The sequence below is a fragment of the Dendronephthya gigantea genome, unplaced genomic scaffold, assembly GCF_004324835.1.
Source record: "Dendronephthya gigantea isolate DGI-Jeju-01 unplaced genomic scaffold, DenGig_1.0 000208F, whole genome shotgun sequence".
Lineage (NCBI taxonomy): Eukaryota > Metazoa > Cnidaria > Anthozoa > Malacalcyonacea > Nephtheidae > Dendronephthya > Dendronephthya gigantea.
This window is the reverse complement of record NW_021163218.1, coordinates 40,392-61,301: the sequence shown is the minus strand read 5'-3', so window position 1 is coordinate 61,301 and position 20,910 is coordinate 40,392. Positions and strand designations below refer to the sequence as shown.

General features: G+C 36.0%; 3 long non-coding RNA genes across 4 annotated transcripts; 1 reads left to right on the top strand and 2 right to left on the bottom strand.

Annotated features, from left to right (window-relative positions):
* Nucleotides 1–1,808: 1,808 nt before the first annotated feature.
* Nucleotides 1,809–3,547, bottom strand: LOC114539589. The gene is made up of 4 exons (XR_003688908.1): nucleotides 3,453–3,547; nucleotides 2,312–2,416; nucleotides 2,009–2,129; nucleotides 1,809–1,916 (listed from the first exon to the last, which is right to left on the bottom strand). It is a non-coding gene; the product is annotated as an uncharacterized LOC114539589 (long non-coding RNA).
* Nucleotides 3,548–8,289: 4,742 nt separating this feature from the next.
* Nucleotides 8,290–14,444, top strand: LOC114539582. 2 transcript variants are annotated; one of them, XR_003688902.1, is made up of 3 exons: nucleotides 8,290–9,288; nucleotides 14,030–14,173; nucleotides 14,277–14,444. It is a non-coding gene; the product is annotated as an uncharacterized LOC114539582 (long non-coding RNA). The 2 variants fall into 2 exon arrangements; XR_003688903.1 differs by lacking the exon at nucleotides 8,290–9,288 and adding an exon at nucleotides 12,797–12,833.
* Nucleotides 11,748–14,048, bottom strand: LOC114539583. The gene is made up of 3 exons (XR_003688904.1): nucleotides 13,962–14,048; nucleotides 12,583–12,632; nucleotides 11,748–11,882 (listed from the first exon to the last, which is right to left on the bottom strand). It is a non-coding gene; the product is annotated as an uncharacterized LOC114539583 (long non-coding RNA).
* Nucleotides 14,445–20,910: the final 6,466 nt, after the last annotated feature.

Sequence of the window (20,910 nt, the reverse complement as noted above, 5' to 3'; positions counted from 1 at the left end):
TGGAAATATATTTCTGGAAGCGGAAGCACTGTAGTCATAGCAACTCGCAACCAACATCGCAACGGCCGTATATTTTCAAAGAATCAAAGTTTACCCTCATATTTTTGTGAAAAAAAGGCAAAAATACGACAAGATTCTAACAATTTTCTGGAAGTTAAGTCACTCATCTATAGTCACTGTTATGGTAAATTATTTTAATCATTAATTACAATGAAATATAACATCAGACGTCTCATACGACTTCCGAAGCTTTATGTTTACGCCTCGACTGGTTTTTGCACGCGAATATTTTGAAAAAACTGAGTTTATAAATGAAATTATAATGTCGTCTATCGCATAACACATTCAGATTTGCAGTGAAATACTAAAGTTGTGTTTACCACAAAAGAATGACTTTTTATACCTGTGCCGGGTCTTATTTTCAAGTGTAAAATCTTCCGACTTCATTATACACGGTGAATTGGGTCGAAAATTTAGTCTTGTTTTTTTTGTTAAACCGTAAAAAGTCCTGACCACATTCGAGTTTCCCTCTAATGTAATTTAAAAATACATATATTCCATATTTATGAAAATATAAATAATATGAAAATATATTTAAAAGTTTCTTCAAAATTTTGCGAAATGACAGTTATGCACGTTTAAAAATACAAATATTTGCCTCGACCAATCAAGAGCTTAGTAGCTTACACTGGCGCATGCGCATAACGTAGAAGACCGTCCATGGCGTGAGGTCCATTGCATAATGGCGGACAACTTTGATTTCGCATTTGCAAATCGTGGGTGTAAATATCCGAGCGGAATTAGTACCCTCGCACGGTGCTCCGCACCGGCTCGGGGATAACAATTATACATACACTTACCAAGAAGTGACGTCCACTTGTGCCTCAAAACGTATTCGCAACATATTTTCCAATTGCAGTTCTTCGTACTCAGCTACTTCCTCAGGTGACGCAAGTGGCTCAACACTGTCGTCAAACGGCGCAAAAATGTAAGCGTTCGAATCGTGCGATAGCCCCGAGTTGGCTGTCGAATAAACCGATGATTCGACAGAAGAATCTGACTCGGTCAAAGACTCCGAAACGCTGTTAGATTTGGATGAAATTGACATTTTATATCGTGTATGCCGCACTATACTGGTATAAATACTGCTTTGCTTCCTATAATATTCCCAGTGTGTTATTGTGGAGTGTTGAGACTGTGACGTCACGAGCCATCTCAAAAAGATGAAATAAAGATGGCGGATTTTAATGGCGGATGATGATTTTGGACATTTCCAACACTTATACTGGAGCGGATACTGCTCCATTTCGACTGAAATTTTGAGTAAGGGCTATTTTTACATTGGTAAAATCATGGTAAAAAATTTACACTTTTTGATGACCGATTTTCGTCACAGTGGCACTTTAAAGAATAAATAGATTTAGCTATAGTAAAAGGCGTGCCAAAAAGTTATCTATCTTATGTTTTTCCTGTGTAGTTGTGCCAGTGCGTTATGCCAGAAAAAACATTTGTAAAATTAAATTATGTGATAAAGTAAATGCGTCAGAGTGCGGTTTCCGAACCGGGACTATAAGTACATATAATGGCCGAACTAGTTCGGTAGCTATAGAGTATTGATTGTTGAGTATGGCGTTGTTGAAATCGTTGTAAAATATTAATTGAAAAACCAACGTGTTAGTCGTGAATCAGCGTGTGCAGACAAATTCACTGAATGAATACTGCGACAACAATGTGTTGTTGTTTTTTTACTTTCATCGCGTGGTTACAATGACCGGATATTTGTTAAATAACTAAAGTATAGACTGGAATTTTTTATCAACCCCTTTAATTAATCAAAGTAAATTGGATGCATTACATTCAACAACTTCTTTCTATTCTAGAGACGAATCCGGTTTCATTTTCCACCTCAGAACGGGCTGAAAAGCAAAACGTTTGCGTTGATATTCTGTTGAAAGAACTAGTGAAACATGCCATAAAAAAAAATTACAATGGACAATAGTATACGTACCAGCAGCATTTGTTTCCCGGTGTGCAAAAAAAGTCACAACCATATTCGTTTGGGTGGCAATATCCTTCAAACGGAACACATCGACTACCAAAATCACCACAAATAGGATCATTCGCTTTATCTACGTGATGAAAACATGAATAGTGATGAAAATGAGATGAATAAAAGTCTAAAAATGGGAATGAAGAAATCTTTGGTTTTACCTCAGCTAAGCGAATTTTTTATCCCCACTTTAAAAATTCTAACGTATATAATTCTTATATACTTGAGTTATGACCCTCATTCATATAGCTACAAAAATACCTTCGGCAAATTTACGGCCATCAACGTCAGAAAATGCCACAAAAAGTATCAACAAAAGACAAACATTCAGACGAAAATCCATTTTTGGGAAGGGAATATAATTATCTAGAAAATAACAATTAAAACATATATTGGATAAAAAACATCAAAAAAGAAAACTGGTTCATTTAAAAATACGTCATACATCTGCTGATTTATTTATCGTAACCTATATAACATTATGATTATATTACAGCCCTTTTTTGAAAAGAGAGAACTAAAAGGCAGGTTTTATCTTTCCCATGCATAATCTGGCATATATAAGCTTAGTACCTGGTGCATCGCCCGTCTGATTTACTAAAAAAACAATGTTAAACACGGATACAATTAAGGCAGGTTGCCTGAAATGTGTCCCCCATGGCTTTGAATATATATCGCCCTTTGTTAACCGAAAGGCGCATTTTTAATTACTATATATATATATATACTATAACGAGATAAAACCATTAAAACCTATGACTTTCGAAGTATAGAATGAAGGTTTACGCGGGTCGTAAACAATAATTTATTAAGAATTAACTTATTAAGAACTGGAAACAAAAAACATGCAGGTTTGTAGAATTACAGCGTCAGCCTTACGACGAATTATACACAAGTCACAGGAAATTTCCCGCTGTTCCATCGTATTTGAAATCCTTTATTATCTTTGGCCTGTTTTTCAGCTTTCATCAGTATTAAAAACTCCAAACATTACATAAGACATAAATTTAAGGGAATTTATAGATCGTTGTGGTTTACCTTAATTTGTAGAAATTGTTAACGTGGTTTGTTTTTGAATATCTGCTATACAGACTTGTACATATACAGGTCAGTGATCACAGATTACTGTGTGTGTAAGTAGCTCTAAGCTCTTTACAATAATTTCAAACTAAAATTGTGGAATAGTTATATTGAATAGTTGGATCCCTTTGACTTTCAAATAAAAAGCAATTAATCCAGTTTTACCTTCCCAGTATAATCGCTCATGTGCAATTCAAAATTTTGTATAGAAATTGTATGATGGTAAAAACTTGCAGAAAATAATTTAATTTATATCAATTCACCAAGTCAGAACCTTGAAATCAAAGTATAACTAAGCATTCAAACACAAGATTAAGCTTACCTCAGTATGCAGTCTGCCAACAGTAAAGATTTCAAAACTCGGAGAAACTTTAGTTCGCCAATGACTTAGGGTTGTATGGACCCGAGTATATATGCTATTCGTCAGTCAAAAATGACAAAAATTATGCAGTTTTACATTTCCGAAAAGGATATAGCTATAAGTATTTTCATCGTTGTGTCGGATGTGAGTGTCTCGACTGTAAATTAACAATATCGATCTGTAACGTTCTTTCTTTCTGATGGCGGCCTGGTTGTCGAACATCTACTTTCGGATATGTGTGTCTCGGTTGTAAATTAACAATATCGATCAGTAACGTCCTTTCTGTTGGGAACCGTATTTGTCTAAGTATTACGAAAGGCTCTCGACTTTCTCGATTGTAGAAATATGCAAGTAAGTCTGATAGTTCAGCTGGTTTCCACCAGGCGGAATTTTTGGATCGAACAAAATTTTTTGTTTGATTTCAAATGCGACCGGTGAAAGGGAATCCGCTACGGTTGACTTCTCACAATTGAAAAGAATATTGGAACAAAATTTCGTTTGGTCAAAAAATCCGTGGAAAACCGGCCTAACCTTAAAGATGATGTAAAGTCCGTTCTGAGCATATATTCTGCGCATAACAATGTTTGTTTACGTTGGTTATATAATCTTTACATGACGCATGCGTCGTTATAATTTTCTTATTTTCTTCTCGCTCGACCGGCTGTGATCTGTGACGAATATGCTTATTTTATATTATATTTTGAAGAAAATATTGTTATATTTTGAAGAAAATATAAAGCGAAGCTTGTAAATAAACAGGCCGTTATTTAAAACGTTATATTTTTGTAATTGTAGGACAAGCGAGAAGGTAGCGTCTGTAGCGACGACAAATAGCCTCGCCATTTCGGGCCTCATTTAACAAATAAATTCTTGGAGCATTCCTTTCAGCATAATATTGCTTCTCTTTAGCAGCCTTATGATAAGATAAGTTCTCGTCGTGACTCACAATTCGAGCCTCTTCGCCTTGCGACATAAAATAAAATAATTGTGCTCCCGAACTGCCGTTTGTAATACAACGCGCTAATATCGCATATCATTAACATTCCAAAAGTTGCTCCCCCACTGATGGAATGTGTTGCTGCGCGGATTATATGCGCAGAACGGACTTTACCTCATCTTTAAAAGTGATGGTCTAAGCTGGTTTTTCACTAGGCGGAATTTTTCAACGAAACGAAATTTTTCGCTCGAGTTTCTTTTCAATTGCGAAAATTCGACCGTGGCGGACATATTCAAATTTATTTTGCAGCGAGTATCGATCAGTAACGTTCATTCCGATGGTGGCCATACTGTCGAAGATCGACGACTTTGTCGGATGTGGGTGTCTCGGTTGTAAATTAACAATATCGATCAGTATATTCATTACGACGATCAGATAAGTTATGTGAGACTTTTATATTTTAAGACTGTACATTTGCATAGATATATATTTATATGCGTGATGTTACAAATATAAACTCTCCAGGGCAAAATCTGCCACTGGGTTGGGAAAACAAAGTCAAAGTAATATTTTTCAAAACGGATTACTATGCGTGATGTTACAAATATGCAATACTGCTAATATTTCGGTTTTTTTCCTTTGCCCCTTTATATATACGCCTTATCATATAGTATATAACTAGAAGCAAGAGCTGGGAATCTCTATTCCCATCATGTGGCATGTATAGACCCGAGTATAATTATATGTTATCCGTTAATCAAAACTATGAAAAAATCGTGCAGTTTCACACTTTCGAAAAGGATACACGTGTCCATTTCCATCAGATGTGAGTGTCTCAGCTGTAAATTAGCAATATCGGTCAGTAATGTTTTTCCGATGGCGGCCATATTGTGGAAAATCGACTTTGTCGGATATGAGTGTCTCGGTTGTAAATTAACAATATCGATCAGTAACGCGTTCATTTCGATGGCGGCCATATTGTCGAAGATCGACAACTTTGTCGGATGTGGGTGTCTCGGTTGTAAATTGACAATATCGATCAGTAACGTCCTTTCTGATGGCAACCGTATTTGTCTAAGTACTACGAAAAGCCATCGAGTTTCCCAATAAGTAAGTCTAATAGTACAGGGTGTTTCAAAAAAAAACGCAACCACTTAAATATGCAATTGAAAACGGCTCTTAATCCTTCATTTAAAATGCTAAAAGTCATTTTAGCTGAACTGTGATCCAAACCCGACCAATATTATACAGGGTGTCCCAAAAAAAACGAAAACTATTGAAATCACTCATTGTTAAAATTTGAATGCCGTGTTCACGAATTTCAGCCCGTGAGGATTTAATGCAACTTATAAAATGCTAAATGCTTTGTGTTGCTAAAGAAAGGGGACACGTCGAAGGTCATGGTCCTTGAGATGCACATTTAAATATTGTTATCCATATTTGTAAATTGTAAATATTGTTAATAAATATAATTTTTGCGAACAAGCAAATTTTACTGCATTATATGCATGCATAAAAATGAGTATGGTACACATTTATACACCTGTGGGTCCCAACAGAGTGCTTAGGCATTCAAACTCTAACAATTGTATTGTTATGGATGATTTCAATAGTTTTCGTTTTTTTTGGGACACCTTGTAGTATATTCTTGCATATTTAAGTAATAGTCTAATAATATATTCCGCCGGTTTTCCATACTAGGCGGAATTTTTCGATCGAAACGAAATCTTTCCCTCGATTTTCTTTTCAATTGTGACCGGTGAAGGGAATCTGCCACGGTCGAAGTCTCACAATTGACGCCTGATTATGGATTATAATTATTGCGAAATACATGATGACACACGCAAACTCGCTCGCGGACAACCACGCTGATATCCAAGACTGATGTAAAAATGCTTTGACAAAGATTGAAGAAAATACGGGAAAGCGCTATAGAACAGGTATATGCATGATCATTCCACTCAAACATTGGTCATTTTTGCATGTTATACACATGCAGCATGCAGATTCAATTAAAAGTACAAAGGCTATTCTTTGTCGGAAGTGCATGATAATGCATAAGAACGTTCAGATAAACACTTCAATGCATCTAAATCATTGCATGGCCTTGCATTATTGCAAAAATTATAGCTAATCATCAAAACTAAAAAATGTTCCATGTGGATCCTATTATCAGACAAACAAATGCAAAATACGTCCTAAAAAATTATTTAAAATATTAGTAGTCATAATTGCTACTTTCAATAAGTACCCGTCTACTTATTCTCCTTCAGGGAGATTTCAATCATTTTACAAATGTACATGTGTTCAATATTTGTTGCGTGATATATTAACAGAAGTTATCGCAATCCAAAAGGCATGGACTATAAAATTAATGTTCCTGCGTGATAATATATAGTATAGATATCCTCGAAATCTGAGGGCCAGCTACTGTTTATGTCAGAGTCAAAGTAAATAATAACTCGATATAGATACATAATATATCGGCACCTCCATATTATGGAGCCGAGTTAAGTGTTTTTATGGTGTATATGAACAAATAATGCCTTGTGCAATTTGATCGAAAAATTTTCCGTTTAAACTCTGTTGAAATTAACGCGACATAAACAACTGGCGCAAATTGCTAAATGTCACTCATATTACTGAGACAAACCAAACGCGGCATGATACCATGAAATTGAAGGAAATCGACGATGGAACACTATAGCTCTACGTGGAAAACCGGCCTAACCTTAAAGATGATGTAAAGTCCGTTCTGAGCATATATTCTGCGCATAACAATGTTTGTTTACGTTGTTTATATAATCTTTACATGACGTATGCGTCGTTATAATTTTCTTATTTTCTTCTCGCTCGACCGGCTGTGATCTGTGACAAATATGCTTATTTTATAATATATTTTGAAGAAAATATTGTTATATTTTGAAGAAAATATATAAATAAACAGGCCGTTATTTAAAACGTTATATTTTTGTAATTGTAGGACAAGCGAGAAGGTAGCGTCTGTAGCGACGACAAATAGCCTCGCCATTTCGGGCCTCATTTAACAAATAAATTCTTGGAGCATTCCTTTCAGCATAATATTGCTTCTCTCTTGCAGCCTTATGATAAGATAAGTTCTCGTCGTGACTCACAATTCGAGCCTCTTCGCCTTGCGACATAAAATAAAATAATTGTGCTCCCGAACTGCCGTTTGTAATACAACGCGCTAATATCGCATATCATTAACATTCCAAAAGTTGCTCCCCCACTGATGGAATGTGTTGCTGCGCGGATTATATGCGCAGAACGGACTTTACCTCATCTTTAAAAGTGATAGTCTAAGCTGGTTTTTCACTAGGCGGAATTTTTCAACGAAACGAAATTTTTCGCTCGAGTTTCTTTTCAATTGCGAAAATTCGACCGTGGCGGACCCATTCAAATTTATTTTGCAGCGAGTATCGATCAGTAACGTTCATTCCGATGGCGGCCATATTGTCGAAGATCGACGACTTTGTTGGATGTGGGTGTCTCGGTTGTAAATTAACAATATCGATCAGTAACGTCCTTTCTGATGGGATTTCAATTGCGAAAATTCGACCGTGGCGGACCCATTCAAATTTATTTTGCAGCACAATAATGTTCAACCTATTGAAATCCTACAGAGTATTGTAGGCCTAGGTTCCTAATAACCTGTACTTGGCGCGGATAACTATACTTATTACCTGCATAGTAAGAATATATTCATTACGACGATCAGATAAGTTATGTGAGACTTTGATATGTTAAGACTGTACATTTGCATAGATATATATTTATATGCGTGATGTTACAAATATAAACTCTCCAGGGCAAAATCTGCCACTGGGTTGGGAAAACAAAGTCAAAGTAATATTTTTCAAAACGGATTACTATGCGTGATGTTACAAATATGCACTACTGCTAATATTTCGGGTTTTTTCCTTTGCCCCTTTATATATACGCCTTATCATATAGTATATAACTAGAAGCAAGAGCTGGGAATCTCTATTCCCATCATGTGGCATGTATAGACCCGAGTATAATTATATGTTATCCGTTAATCAAAACTATGGAAAAATCGTGCAGTTTCACACTTTCGAAAAGGATACACGTGTCCATTTCCATCAGATGTGAGTGTCTCAGCTGTAAATTAGCAATATCGGTCAGTGGCGTTTTTCCGATAGCGGCCATATTGTGGAAAATCGACTTTGTCGGATATGAGTGTCTCGGTTGTAAATTAACAATATCGATCAGTAACGCGTTCATTTCGATGGCGGCCATATTGTCGAAGATCGACAACTTTGTCGGATGTGGGTGTCTCGGCTGTAAATTAACAATATCGATCAGTAACGTCCTTTCTGATGGCAACCGTATTTGTCTAAGTACTACGAAAAGCCATCGAGTTTCCCAATAAGTAAGTCTAATAGTACAGGGTGTTTCAAAAAAAAACGCAACCACTTAAATATGCAATTGAAAATGGCTCTTAATTAATCCTTCATTTAAAATGCTAAAAGTCATTTTAGCTGAACTGTGATGCAAACCCGACCAATATTATACATAGTATATTCTTGCATATTTAAGTAATAATCTAATAATATATTCCGCCGGTTTTCCATACTAGGCGGAATTTTTCGATCGAAACTAAATCTTTCCCTCGATTTTCTTTTCAATTGTGACCGGTGAAGGGAATCTGCCACGGTCGAAGTCTCACAATTGACGCCTAATTATGGATTATAAGTATTGCGAAATACATGATGACACACGCAAACTCGCTCGCGGACAACCACGCTGATATCCAAGACTGATGTAAAAATGCTTTGACAAAGATTGAAGAAAATACGGGAAAGCGCTATAGAACAGGTATATGCATGATCATTCCGCTCAAACATTGGTCATTTTTGCATGTTACACATGCAGCATGCAGATTCAATTAAAAGTACAAAGGCTATTCTTTGTCGGAAGTGCATGATAATGCATAAGAACATTCAAATAAACACTTCAATGCATCTTAACTATTGCATGGCCTTGCATTATTGCAAAAATTATAGCTAATCATCAAAACTCAAAAATGTTCCATGCGGATCCTATTATCAGACAAACAAATACAAAATACGTCCTAAAAAAATTATTTAAAATATTAGATGTCATAATTGCTACTTTCAATAAGTACCCGTCTACTTATTCTCCTTCCGGGAAGATTTCAATCATTTTACATGTGTACATATGTTCAATATTTGTTGCGTGATATATTAACAGAAGTCATCGCAATCCAAAAGGCATGGACTATAAAATTAATGTTCCTGCGTATACGTAATAATATATAGTATAGATATCCTCGAAATCTGAGGGCCTGCTATACTGTTTATGTCAGAGTCAAACTAAATAATGACTCGATATAGATACATAATTATCGGCACCTCCATATTATGGAGCCGAGTCAAGTGTTTTCATGGTGTATATGAACAAATAATGCCTTGTGCAATTTGATCGAAAAATTTTCCGTTTAAATTCTGTTGAAATTAACATAAACAACTCGCGTAAATTGCTAAATGTCATGCACTAATATTACTGAGACAAACCATGCAAACGCGGCATGATACCGTGAAAATGAAGGAAATCGACGATGGAATACTATAGCTCTGCGAAAAATTTGAAGTCGAGATAGCGGAATGTGATATATACTATAGTAAAGGACATATATTCTGTTGTTATACAAGCGCAAATTAATGCCAGACGAAAGACCGACAAAAGCCGGACGCGATCCGCCAACTTGAGGCGTTTTTTCAGTTTTCAAAAACTGCTAACTTTGACTATGTTGTGATATTTTTGGTAATTACTGTTTGTGTGGGCCTGAAGAACTCCCATTAATAGCTAAACGTCACGGTTATGTTTTTTTATCAGCCATACCAAATTATGCCGCTAACTGAAAATATTTTGCGTGAACAAGCTTATAAAATTTTCAAATATAGTTAATAAACAAGCTGACGTGTAAATTAATATGAAATGCTTGTGCCGTGAAACACCCGTGTAATTTGAACGAATATTAGCTATGAAAATTGGCTGCTCTTTTCATATGCAGCTCTATTAGTGTACAATGAGAAGACATTGTCGGAAATGTTAATGACGTGTGTACCCGCAAAGATTTGTGTTTCAGCACACGTAGGTGTTGGGAAATATGGCTAACGCAGTCAAGTAAAATTTGGCGATCAAATGAGCGCCAGCACTTACTATAATCATAGTATATGGACGTTAAGGTAAAAAGGGAAAAAACGTCTATAAAAATAGGAACGGAATTGAACTTTTTGTTCACCTAATCACCTTTTCAATAACATTACCATTCATTTATATATTAGACTGTTTGTTCTCTACAGTGTTTGTATAAGTATTTCTTGTTTTGTTCATGAAGAAAATGTTCTTTAGCAAAAGGAATGGAACAATGACTCGATCACTTTTGCTGTTTTATTGAATTACTGAATATCTTATTACACATGATAACCTAATTAAGTAGATGTAACGTAATTATCCTCTGAGAGGAATTCCTTTATTATCTTATACTACAAGGTTTTCGATGAGCAAAGATATAGCATATGTACTTCCCACATGATGGGAATAAAGATTCTCTGTTCTTGCATGCTTCTAGTAATTCTCTGTTCTTGCTTCTAATTATGGATTATTATATGGGTTAATATATATATATACATATAATCCATATAATTGTCCAAATATAATTATATAATTGTCCATATAATGATGTACTTTGATTATAGTGCTAGCGCTGAGTTCATCTAATAATATTTATCTGACTCCATTCGCTATATCTTTGCAGGAGCACACCTCATTAACATTTCCGACGATGTCATTTCATTGTACACTAATAGAGCTGCAGATCAAAAGAGCAGACAAGTTTCATACCCATGCAATATTCGCTCATATTTGACGGGGTTTATAACGTACCGAATAACACTTTTAAAATTTCAATTTCATTTACACGTCAATTCAAACACAACAACTATTTGTAATTTATTTCAGTATTCATTTTATGAGCATGTGGACGGAATCTAAGAGTTTGAAACGGCGCCGATGTTTTTATGTAATTTATTAAATATTGATCCTGTCATCACAGGCAACAGCTTAATGACCACAAATCTCAATCACCCTTTTCAAGTATTAAAATATTGCAATGCAGGCCCAGCTTATTTGCAATGCTTTGTTTGTCTACGACGATCAATTGCAATTGGCAATAAGGTCGGCGAACGGAATAAAACTGCAGAACAGAACTGCATGTATATATCAGGCATAATGTATTCCACTGTACTTAATTTTTCTGCGCAGATTAGATGGCTTTTCATAACAGGCATCGTACGATTTACTGTACCTGTAGTCAATTTCTTTTTCATTTCTATAATCATTGCGGCGATATACAACTCAATTCTTTCTGTTCGCAGACCCTAAGACTGCATGATATCCAAAACAAAATATAAAAATACTTTGAGTAAAAGATGAAGAAAATTCGGAAATCCACACTGGGATATATAGGTATGATGTATCGTGCATTGTAAAGGCGATTCTCCATTACGTCCGCTTTGCCCGCGCGCGCGAAGCGCGCTTTGTTTTTCAGACCCGTCAAGGTTATATGGACAGAATTTCAAAAGCCGCTTCGCCCGCGCGGGTGAAGCGAACGGCAATGGAGAATCGCCTTTAGTACTTCTACGGCGTTGTAGTGTTATAATCGTTCAGATAAACGCTTGCATGAACGTATCTATATTGCCTAATAACTAATCACAATTCCGCTCGGAGTATTACGACAGATCGAATCTAAAGTTGTCCAAGGTCTATAGCTATGACACGCATAGACGGTGGTCGTTCGACCGTTTTCTCGGTTATGCGCATGGTAATCAATAACGTTCGCATTGGCTAAGACAGAAAGTTTCTACAATCAATGAGAACGGCAGCAATTTAACTACCATTTCACAAACTCTTTTGTAAAAGCGTTTCATAAATCAAGCCTAATTTAAAAGTGTTTTAAAAGAGTACGTGTTAATTTACTTATATACATGTATTCCGTATTTGCTTCGCGGTATAAAAATGCAGTTTATTTCTAAAGCGAGGGGTTGCTGGATGCGTGAATTTCTATAGTAATAAAATTTTACCTACATTTTAACAACACAAGAAGCCATGAAGACCAGACACTCCTTCTGTAATAGCTATGATGATAAAAATGTTTGTATTTCAATCAAAAACGTCAGCAATTTAACTGCATGTCATTTTGAAAATTTTTTTTAAAATTTGTTTTGTAAACAGAATCTGAAATGTGGAATCAAATAAAATGATATAAACACTGGCAAGAGATTAAAATATTACTATTGGTGAAAAGGAACAACTCGTAGTTTATAATCATTGAAGTGGTAAGTGTCTACTTTGTTTATTTCGTGTTTGCTGTACGAATGCATTTTATGAGATTGGTATGTCGTTTTGCGAAGACCTAACTGACAATTTAACCAAGGTTTTAATTAGATCATCGTTTTAACTTCAAAACGAGTTGTTGAAAGTGTAATTCGGAGTTTTGATATAACAAATATCACTTTAAAGCTTTTATATAAATCTAGAGTCGACTGCAATCACTGTATGATTTCAATAATCGAAAAAAAGCATTCGACGTTGAGTGCTTGGTTATTTAAATTATTTGTTCTGTGCTGTTTTAATGTTGTGAAGGTTTAGTTTTTAGAGTGAAGTATTAGCTCAAACTTAAAGTGTAAAAGTCTATATCTTCATGCAACGTAATACAGGCAAACAAGCGGGTGAGTTCGTTCACCTTTATTACGACTGTGTTTGATTTCGAAAAAAATGTAACATCAGCTATTGATCAACATTACATTTAAGTCATTATTTTCATAATATATAAACTTAGAAGGTTGGTCTGGTTAGCTCAGGAGATCTTTGTTTGAAATAAGGAGCTCTGCATGCATGCATGTTAGCTCGATTAGGAGAGCTTCGTTTGAAATAGGGACGATTGCATGCTCCTATTTCTAGTAGAACTTCATAATTATAGTGTATATGGACGATAAAGGTATAATTAAAAAGCAAATAATTGCAATTATTGTTTGTTTATTTTGGTATGTATTAATTGGTTACGGACTTTCAACTATTCTGTCCAGCTTATCGCTTTAATATTTCCATGTATGTCAAAGTATTTCTCTTCAATAACGGATTTTTGTTATGTGACGATTTCTTACCTAAAGAAGAGTAGCGCGCGGGGCGGCATGTATACTATATAAGAGATATTAGGTAGTTTACAATCTACGATGCGGTTAGCTGACGTCGCTATTCAATTATTTTGCTAGAAAATAATTATGCTGCAAGGACTTTGAAATAATCAAACATTTTCTAGCTATCATTGCAGTTCAATATAAGCTGTCAAAAAGCTATCACGTTGCCGCCGCATGCTTTCATGTCATCGAGAGGCCGTGAATATGCCTCATTTGAAGGCGTCCTAAGAAAGATAACGCTGTCTTAGGACCAAAAATTACGCATACCTATATTGTCTTGCGTGTGGTGTTTCGATTTTCAAATTTTTCTTCATCTCATTTTCATCACTATTCAGGCATGTTTTCATCAAGTAGATAAAACGAATCAACCTGGTTGTTCTGACGTTGGTGATCAAAGTGTCGCGCAACAGCGAGGTTTCTTGCCTCGGAGGCTGTTATTCGTGTCGCCTTTTTTGCCCAGACGGGAGAAAATGCTTTTCGTACGTATTGTCTATTGTAATGTGTTTTTTTTAATGTTTTCTTTTATGACACATTTCACTGGTTCTTTCAACAGAATATTAACGCAAACGTTTTCCTTTTCAGCCGCCGTGTGCATGGGCGTGAAAATTAAAACGAGATTGGTCTCTGGAATAGAAAGAAGTTGTTGAATCGTCACATAAAAAAATCAACTTTTCAAGAGAAATACTGTGTCATACATGGGAATACTTTATTAAAGGTGATAAGTTGGACTGAATAGTTGACAAAATATCAAGTCGTAACCAATATATAAATAAAGTAAAATATAATTAAATTATTTCCTTTCATCCCTACCTTCAGCGTCCATATAAAATTATTATACTCTGATTAAAATTCTACTAATGATTTCATCTCCATGCAAATTCGATTGAATTCCAGATCACGGATGCACAAATGTTTCCATGCAGGTTATAGGCGTTGTAATAATACAGTACTGTCCAGAAATAACACTGCGGTTGCGGTTCGGTGGCAGTTCCGTTGCGGTTAGGTCGCGGTTCTGTTGCGGTCGACCGATAGAAACCGCAGACGACTGCAAGAAAAAAATACTTCGCATGGTCGTTCAATTCCGAGCAAAGTATTATGAACAGCTGAGAACGAAAACACAATAACCAAAGCGAAAAAATATTAAGAAATGTTTTTCAGACCGAGTTAGACCGAGGTTTAACCTCCGTCTCACCGCGGTTTGACCTCGGCGAGACCTCGGTTTAACAGCCGATTAGACCGAGGTTTGACCTAGCTTAACCGCGGGTTTTGTTAGCCGGTTATTTCTGGACAGTATACTGCATGTGGGTATTATAGAAGGAGTGCCCCTATAAATATATAGGAAACGAAAAATTCAGTAGAATGATGGAATTGTATAAGGCGTCGCCTATTATCACTAGAAATACATGCATGCAGCAGCCCCTCGCTTTACAAGTAAACTGCATTCTTATACCGCAAAGCAAATAATAATACGGAAAGCATTGAAGTAAACACAACACTTATACGCTTGCACATGAATTGTTTCTTATACACCGCTTTTTCTTGAATGGTATCCATGTTATTCATAGCTATATGGCATCCTTTATTTTGTTTCTTCATACATTTTTCACCAATAATTTATAAAACACTTTTACAAAAGAGTTTAGCGAAATGGCAGTTAAATTGCTGCCGTTCTCATTGACTGTAGAAACTTTCTGCCTCAGCCAATGCAAACGTTATTTCGTGCGCACAAGTGCCATTACCATTAAACGTCTACGGTCCATAACATAGAATTTGGACAACTTTGGATTCCGATATGTTCTGTCACAATGCCCGGGTGTAATTCCTAATCTCCGGGCGGAATTAGTTTCCTCGCACGGCGCTGGTAGCAGTGAGTTTAATAACAAAGTTTGATGGGTTATTACTATCGCCTTTTTTATGGATGAGTATTGTACGCGCCTTCTTCCATTCTGATGCTATGGTTTTGGACGACCAGAAATATAGAGCTGCAGATTAAAAGAGCAACCAATTTAGCTATAATATTCGTTCAAATTACACGGGTATTTCAACATGCGTGCATTACATATTAATTTACACGTCAGTTCATCAACTATTTGAAAATTTTATAAGCTTGTCGACGGAAAATATTTTTAGTTAGCGGAATATTTTGGTTACAAAAACGTTACGTTTAGCTATTAGTGGGAGTTCTTCGTCTGGCATTAATTTCTGGCTTCTTTAAACAACGATGTTTATCGACATAGCGTGGTGACGGACATATTCGTTAAATAACTCAAATATATAGACTGGAAATTTTTATCAACCCCTTTATTAGTCGCTGGGGCGTAGCCCGCAGCGACTTAAGGTTTCGCCTCGCATTTTTGTCGGATCTCGGATCTTTAGCCACAAAATTTCAAATTACGTCATTCGTATTCGCGCTGTATTCAAGATGGCCGCTTACAACGAGCGAGTTTAGCATCAATTTCAATTACAAATTAGCATCAATTTCAACTTGAAATAAAGGACAAAAAGTTCAATTTTACAAAGAACTTTGGAACGGCAACATTTGGCTCGCGCAAACTGCTGTTTATTTGGATGCTTTTCTCTGTGGCTCTTGCTGCAAATATAAATACTGTTACGGGTATTGATATTAAACATTGATAATACTGTCATCTCGGCAGCATTTGGCTTGCGCAAACTGCCGTTTATTTGGATGCTTTTCTGTATTACTCTTGCTGCAAATAATACTGTTAAGGATATTTATAATACTGTCACTTGGCTCGCACAAACTGCTGTTTATTTGGATGCTTTTCTCAGTGGCTCTTGCTGCAAATAATACTGTTACGGGTATTGATATTAAACATTGATAATACTGTCATCTGGGCAGCATTTGGCTTGCGCAAACTGCCGTTTATTTGGATGCTTTTCTCTATTACTTTTGCAAATAATACTGTTAAGGATATTGATAATACTGTCACTGTCATGGTGTAGCCTAACAAGACGGCAAGAGTGTAAGACCGAAATACAACCACAGTGATCATCATTAATCACTACGTGTGAAATTTAAACTTTGTTACTGTGGCTCCAATGACTGGAATATTACAGGTTTACAAGTCGAGTCTGTTACTGTGGCTGCGAACTGGAATAATACAGGTTTACAAGTCTGACACCTGTTTCAACTTTTCAAGGTCAAGATACCATATTAAATGAAACACAATACTCACTGTCAATAGTGCAAGGGCTGCAAAGGGGCCCTGTTAGGGGGGGGGGGGCTTGTGATGTCGGCTGTCGGCTGTACATATCTCATTTTGTCATGTTCTTGATCATGAAAATTAGTATCCTCTCCAGCTTCGGGGCGGTGCACATCTCCCAGTAAACCTATCCATCCCATCCCTAATTCCAATGACACTCAAAATTATATATTTGCCCAATCACCTCTACCACTGTCAAAATGTGTTAGTATAGGTAATAGCATGGTTTCGAGTGCAATTACGGATAAACAAGCACAAGTGAGTATTTTAAAGACTGATTTCTAGTCTTTAAAATACTCACTGTACATCTTTAACTATATTTGCATCAGAAACCAAAAGATGATCTACAGTCTGGTCTGCGCATCGGTTCTGCTTATAATAAAAGCGAGACTCTTAATATAAACATTGCCCAAATTTCGCATCTTTTGAACTTCTTCAGAACTAAAACTCTGGTTTATATTCATTTACAAGCATAGCAAACCAGAACAGTGTAAGATATTCAGTTAGTATATCATATTTTACAAATACAGCAGTTCGAAATGTAAACCAAGCATTTGTTTACTTCCCGGACTGAAAAATTTAGATGAAAAAATTTGCACTCTTACCTTCGCTACTTAAGCATTGTCTTTTTTATGATATGCTCGTTGCATTCTCAACTTATTAATTTCCTCCAAAACTTTCAAAACAAAATGTGAAAAATTCAGATATTCGTTCCCAGGCTCTGTTGACTGTTCTAGTTCTGCTCCCAGTCCCAGTTGCAATTTGTATAGGTAATTGCACTCCTTTTTAGCCAATCAGCACACAGGCGGCCCAATCGCGGGTAGTGGTTTACTAAAACTATAGATATAGTAATACTATATGTACAATATATATTAAACATTATATAATTCTGTCTCTGATGTATATATTTCAAATATAATTTATCTACATGTACCTTGGGTGTTCTCATTTTATTCCTGCTGTGTTCCGTCGAAACTCACGCTCTGTAGTGGTAGGTACATGTAGATAAATTCTATTTGAAATATATACATCACAGACAGAATTATATAATGTTTAATATATTGTACATATAGTATTACTACATCTATATAGTATTAGTAAACCACTCTACCCGCGATTGGGCCGCCTGTGATCAGCAACCAGAAATTTTTGCACCATATTATCAGTTACGAAAAGCCTATATCATTAATACCCCAGCGACTAAACGCTCCACGGAGTGTCTTGTTTATCAAAGTAAATTGGAAGCATTACATTCAATATCCTCTTAATTGTACCATTCCAATCATACTTTCCACCCATGCTACTTACTTGCTTGGGCTGATAAGGTAAACGTTTGCGTTAATATTATTGTCGAAAGGACCAGTGAAACATATCGTAAACGAAAACATTAGAAAAGATTACAATAGATAATACGTACCAACAGATAGATAGATAGATGTTTTAATCAATAACCATTGCAGTAACACAAACTATTACAGTTGCGACTGAAATACATGGTGCTTACAAGTTAAAATATCTAATTAATAACATCAATATAAAGTTAAAACTAAGAAAAAATTATTTACTTATTAATCTTTAAACTACTTGCTACTAAAAAGGTGTTCTTAAATCGTTCAGTTTTAAAATGAGGAATGTTTATTAATCTATTGCAACGAAGGTTATAAGGGGATGCTGAATCGACTTTAGATATTAGATTGTATAATTTATCATTAGGATTATCTAAAATTCGTTGGAAGAACATTTTACTCGCTTGTTCTCTTCGGTCATAGAGAGTTAATTCCCCAGATTCAATTAGAGCATCCCTATAACTAAGGTCCGTGTATATGATTGACAATGCACGCCTTTGGATTTGTTCTATTTCATCACTTAGATATTTTGGTAGAGATTGATGGAAAACTGTAGACGCATATTCAAGTACAGATCTAATGCATGACTTGTAGAACTGCATGATATCTTCCCTTTTAACATTTGCCCGTTTCAGTTGTATTAAAAGATATAAACGTTTGGAACATTTTGTAATGATGTGGTACACATGACTGTTCCACCTCAAGTCCGATCTTAAGGTCACTCCAAGTAACTTTGCTTCGTGGACTATCTCTACATCTCTACCATTGATACTAATTGGCGGGAAAGTACTTCTATCTTGTTTGAAATCAATTCTAAGTTCCTTGCACTTGCTATCATGTAGTCGGAAAAGGTTATTATTTGACCACTCCTGAATATCATTCACCGAGTTTTGGATCATACTTGTTTCAAATTTAGGAACTGTTTCTGAAATCGTTAGATCGTCAACAAACTTCGCTTGATCTACTCCATTAGGTCGCAAATCATTTATCATCAGTACAAATAGCCAAGGGCCAAGTTTGGTACCCTGAGGCACTCCTGCAGGGACATTTCCCCACTCGGAGAAACACTCATTGGCTAATTTCACTCGCTGTTTCCTATTTGTTAGAAAGTTTATGATCCAATTTAAGGATGGAGTAGGGATACGTAGTGACTTAAGTTTGGATACCAGAATAGAATGGTCAATAAAATCAAACGCCTTCTGATAGTCCAAAAGAACAACACGTACAGTAGATCCATTGCCATCTGTGGTTTCTGTCCATTTATGAATTAGCTTGATCAGGGCATGGCTCGTTGACGTTCCTGGGATAACACCAAACTGGTCAGGATCTAGGACTTCTAAAATGGCTGGCTTGAGGTGCTCCTTAATTACAAATTCCTCAGCTATCTTGGATATTATAGGTGTTAAGGCAATGGGACGAAGATGCTTGTTTACTGATTCTGCTGGTTTTATTTTGGGAATAGGGACGACGTTAGATGTTCTCCACACAGAGGGTAACTTTTCCTCTTCATACGAACTATTTAAAATGATACTGACTGGTAAGGAAAGTATATCAGCATATTGCTTATAAACCCATGAAGAGATGTTATCGGGGCCACATGCTTTGAAAGGATTTATTAATTTCAAAACTTCATAGACGTCTTCCTCGGAGACATGTAAGCTGTTCGGAGTCATTATTCCTGTGTTCTCATTTCCAGTCGTGGAGGGGGTAGGATTTAACGGTTGGAAATCATTCAAAGGTCCGAGAAACAGGTTGTTTATAGTGTTAGCAATTTCATAATTATTCATGCCATCAAACATTTCAATTTGGACGTTTGACTGTAACTCTGGTTTATGAAGAGGACTCATGCCACTAATTTTCTTAACAGCAGACCACCAATCTTTGGGCTTCGCGTGCTTAAGATTTTCTACCTTATTTGAATAATAAACTTGTCTACACCTTTTTCGTTCACGGTTAACTTGATTGCGGTAATACTTGAAGGCATCTTGATTACCTTCTTTTAATGCCTTTTGGCGTTTTCGAATGTTAGATTTAAGTTTCTCAGTCATCCAAGGTGCATCACTTGTACAAATTTTCTTATCTTTTATAGGCATTATAATATCCATGGTGGTAGTAAGAACATCATTGAAGAGGGTGACTTTACTTTCACAGGTTCTCAAGTTATGTAGGCATGACCAATCGAAACAAGACAAAACTCTGCCCAGTGCCATTTTATTGCTTTGACTCATATCTCTAGTGCGTAGAATTTTGAAATTGTCTGATTTCCTTGACCTTTCCATCGGAAGAACCTTAATGGTAAAGTGGTCGGACAGACCGAATGGAGGGAGTTTTTCAGGTTGATCGTAAAACTGGCTCAAGTTTGTTAGTATAACATCAAGAGTACGCTCTCCCCTAGTATTGAATTTCATGAGCTGTTTTAATTTAAACTGGCGATTGATACGGCTAGTATTTAATCTATTTAAATCTCCCATAACTATAATGCCGCAGTTCGAATTGTTAGCCTCAATGCTGGTTAGTGTTTCAGTAAGATAATTGATCATGGCTTGGTTGTCCGACGCTGGTGGGTGGTAAACTGTACCTATGAAAATACAGGATATACCACGAGGTAAACGTTTAGGTCTTATTTTAATCCACAAAACTTCAAGA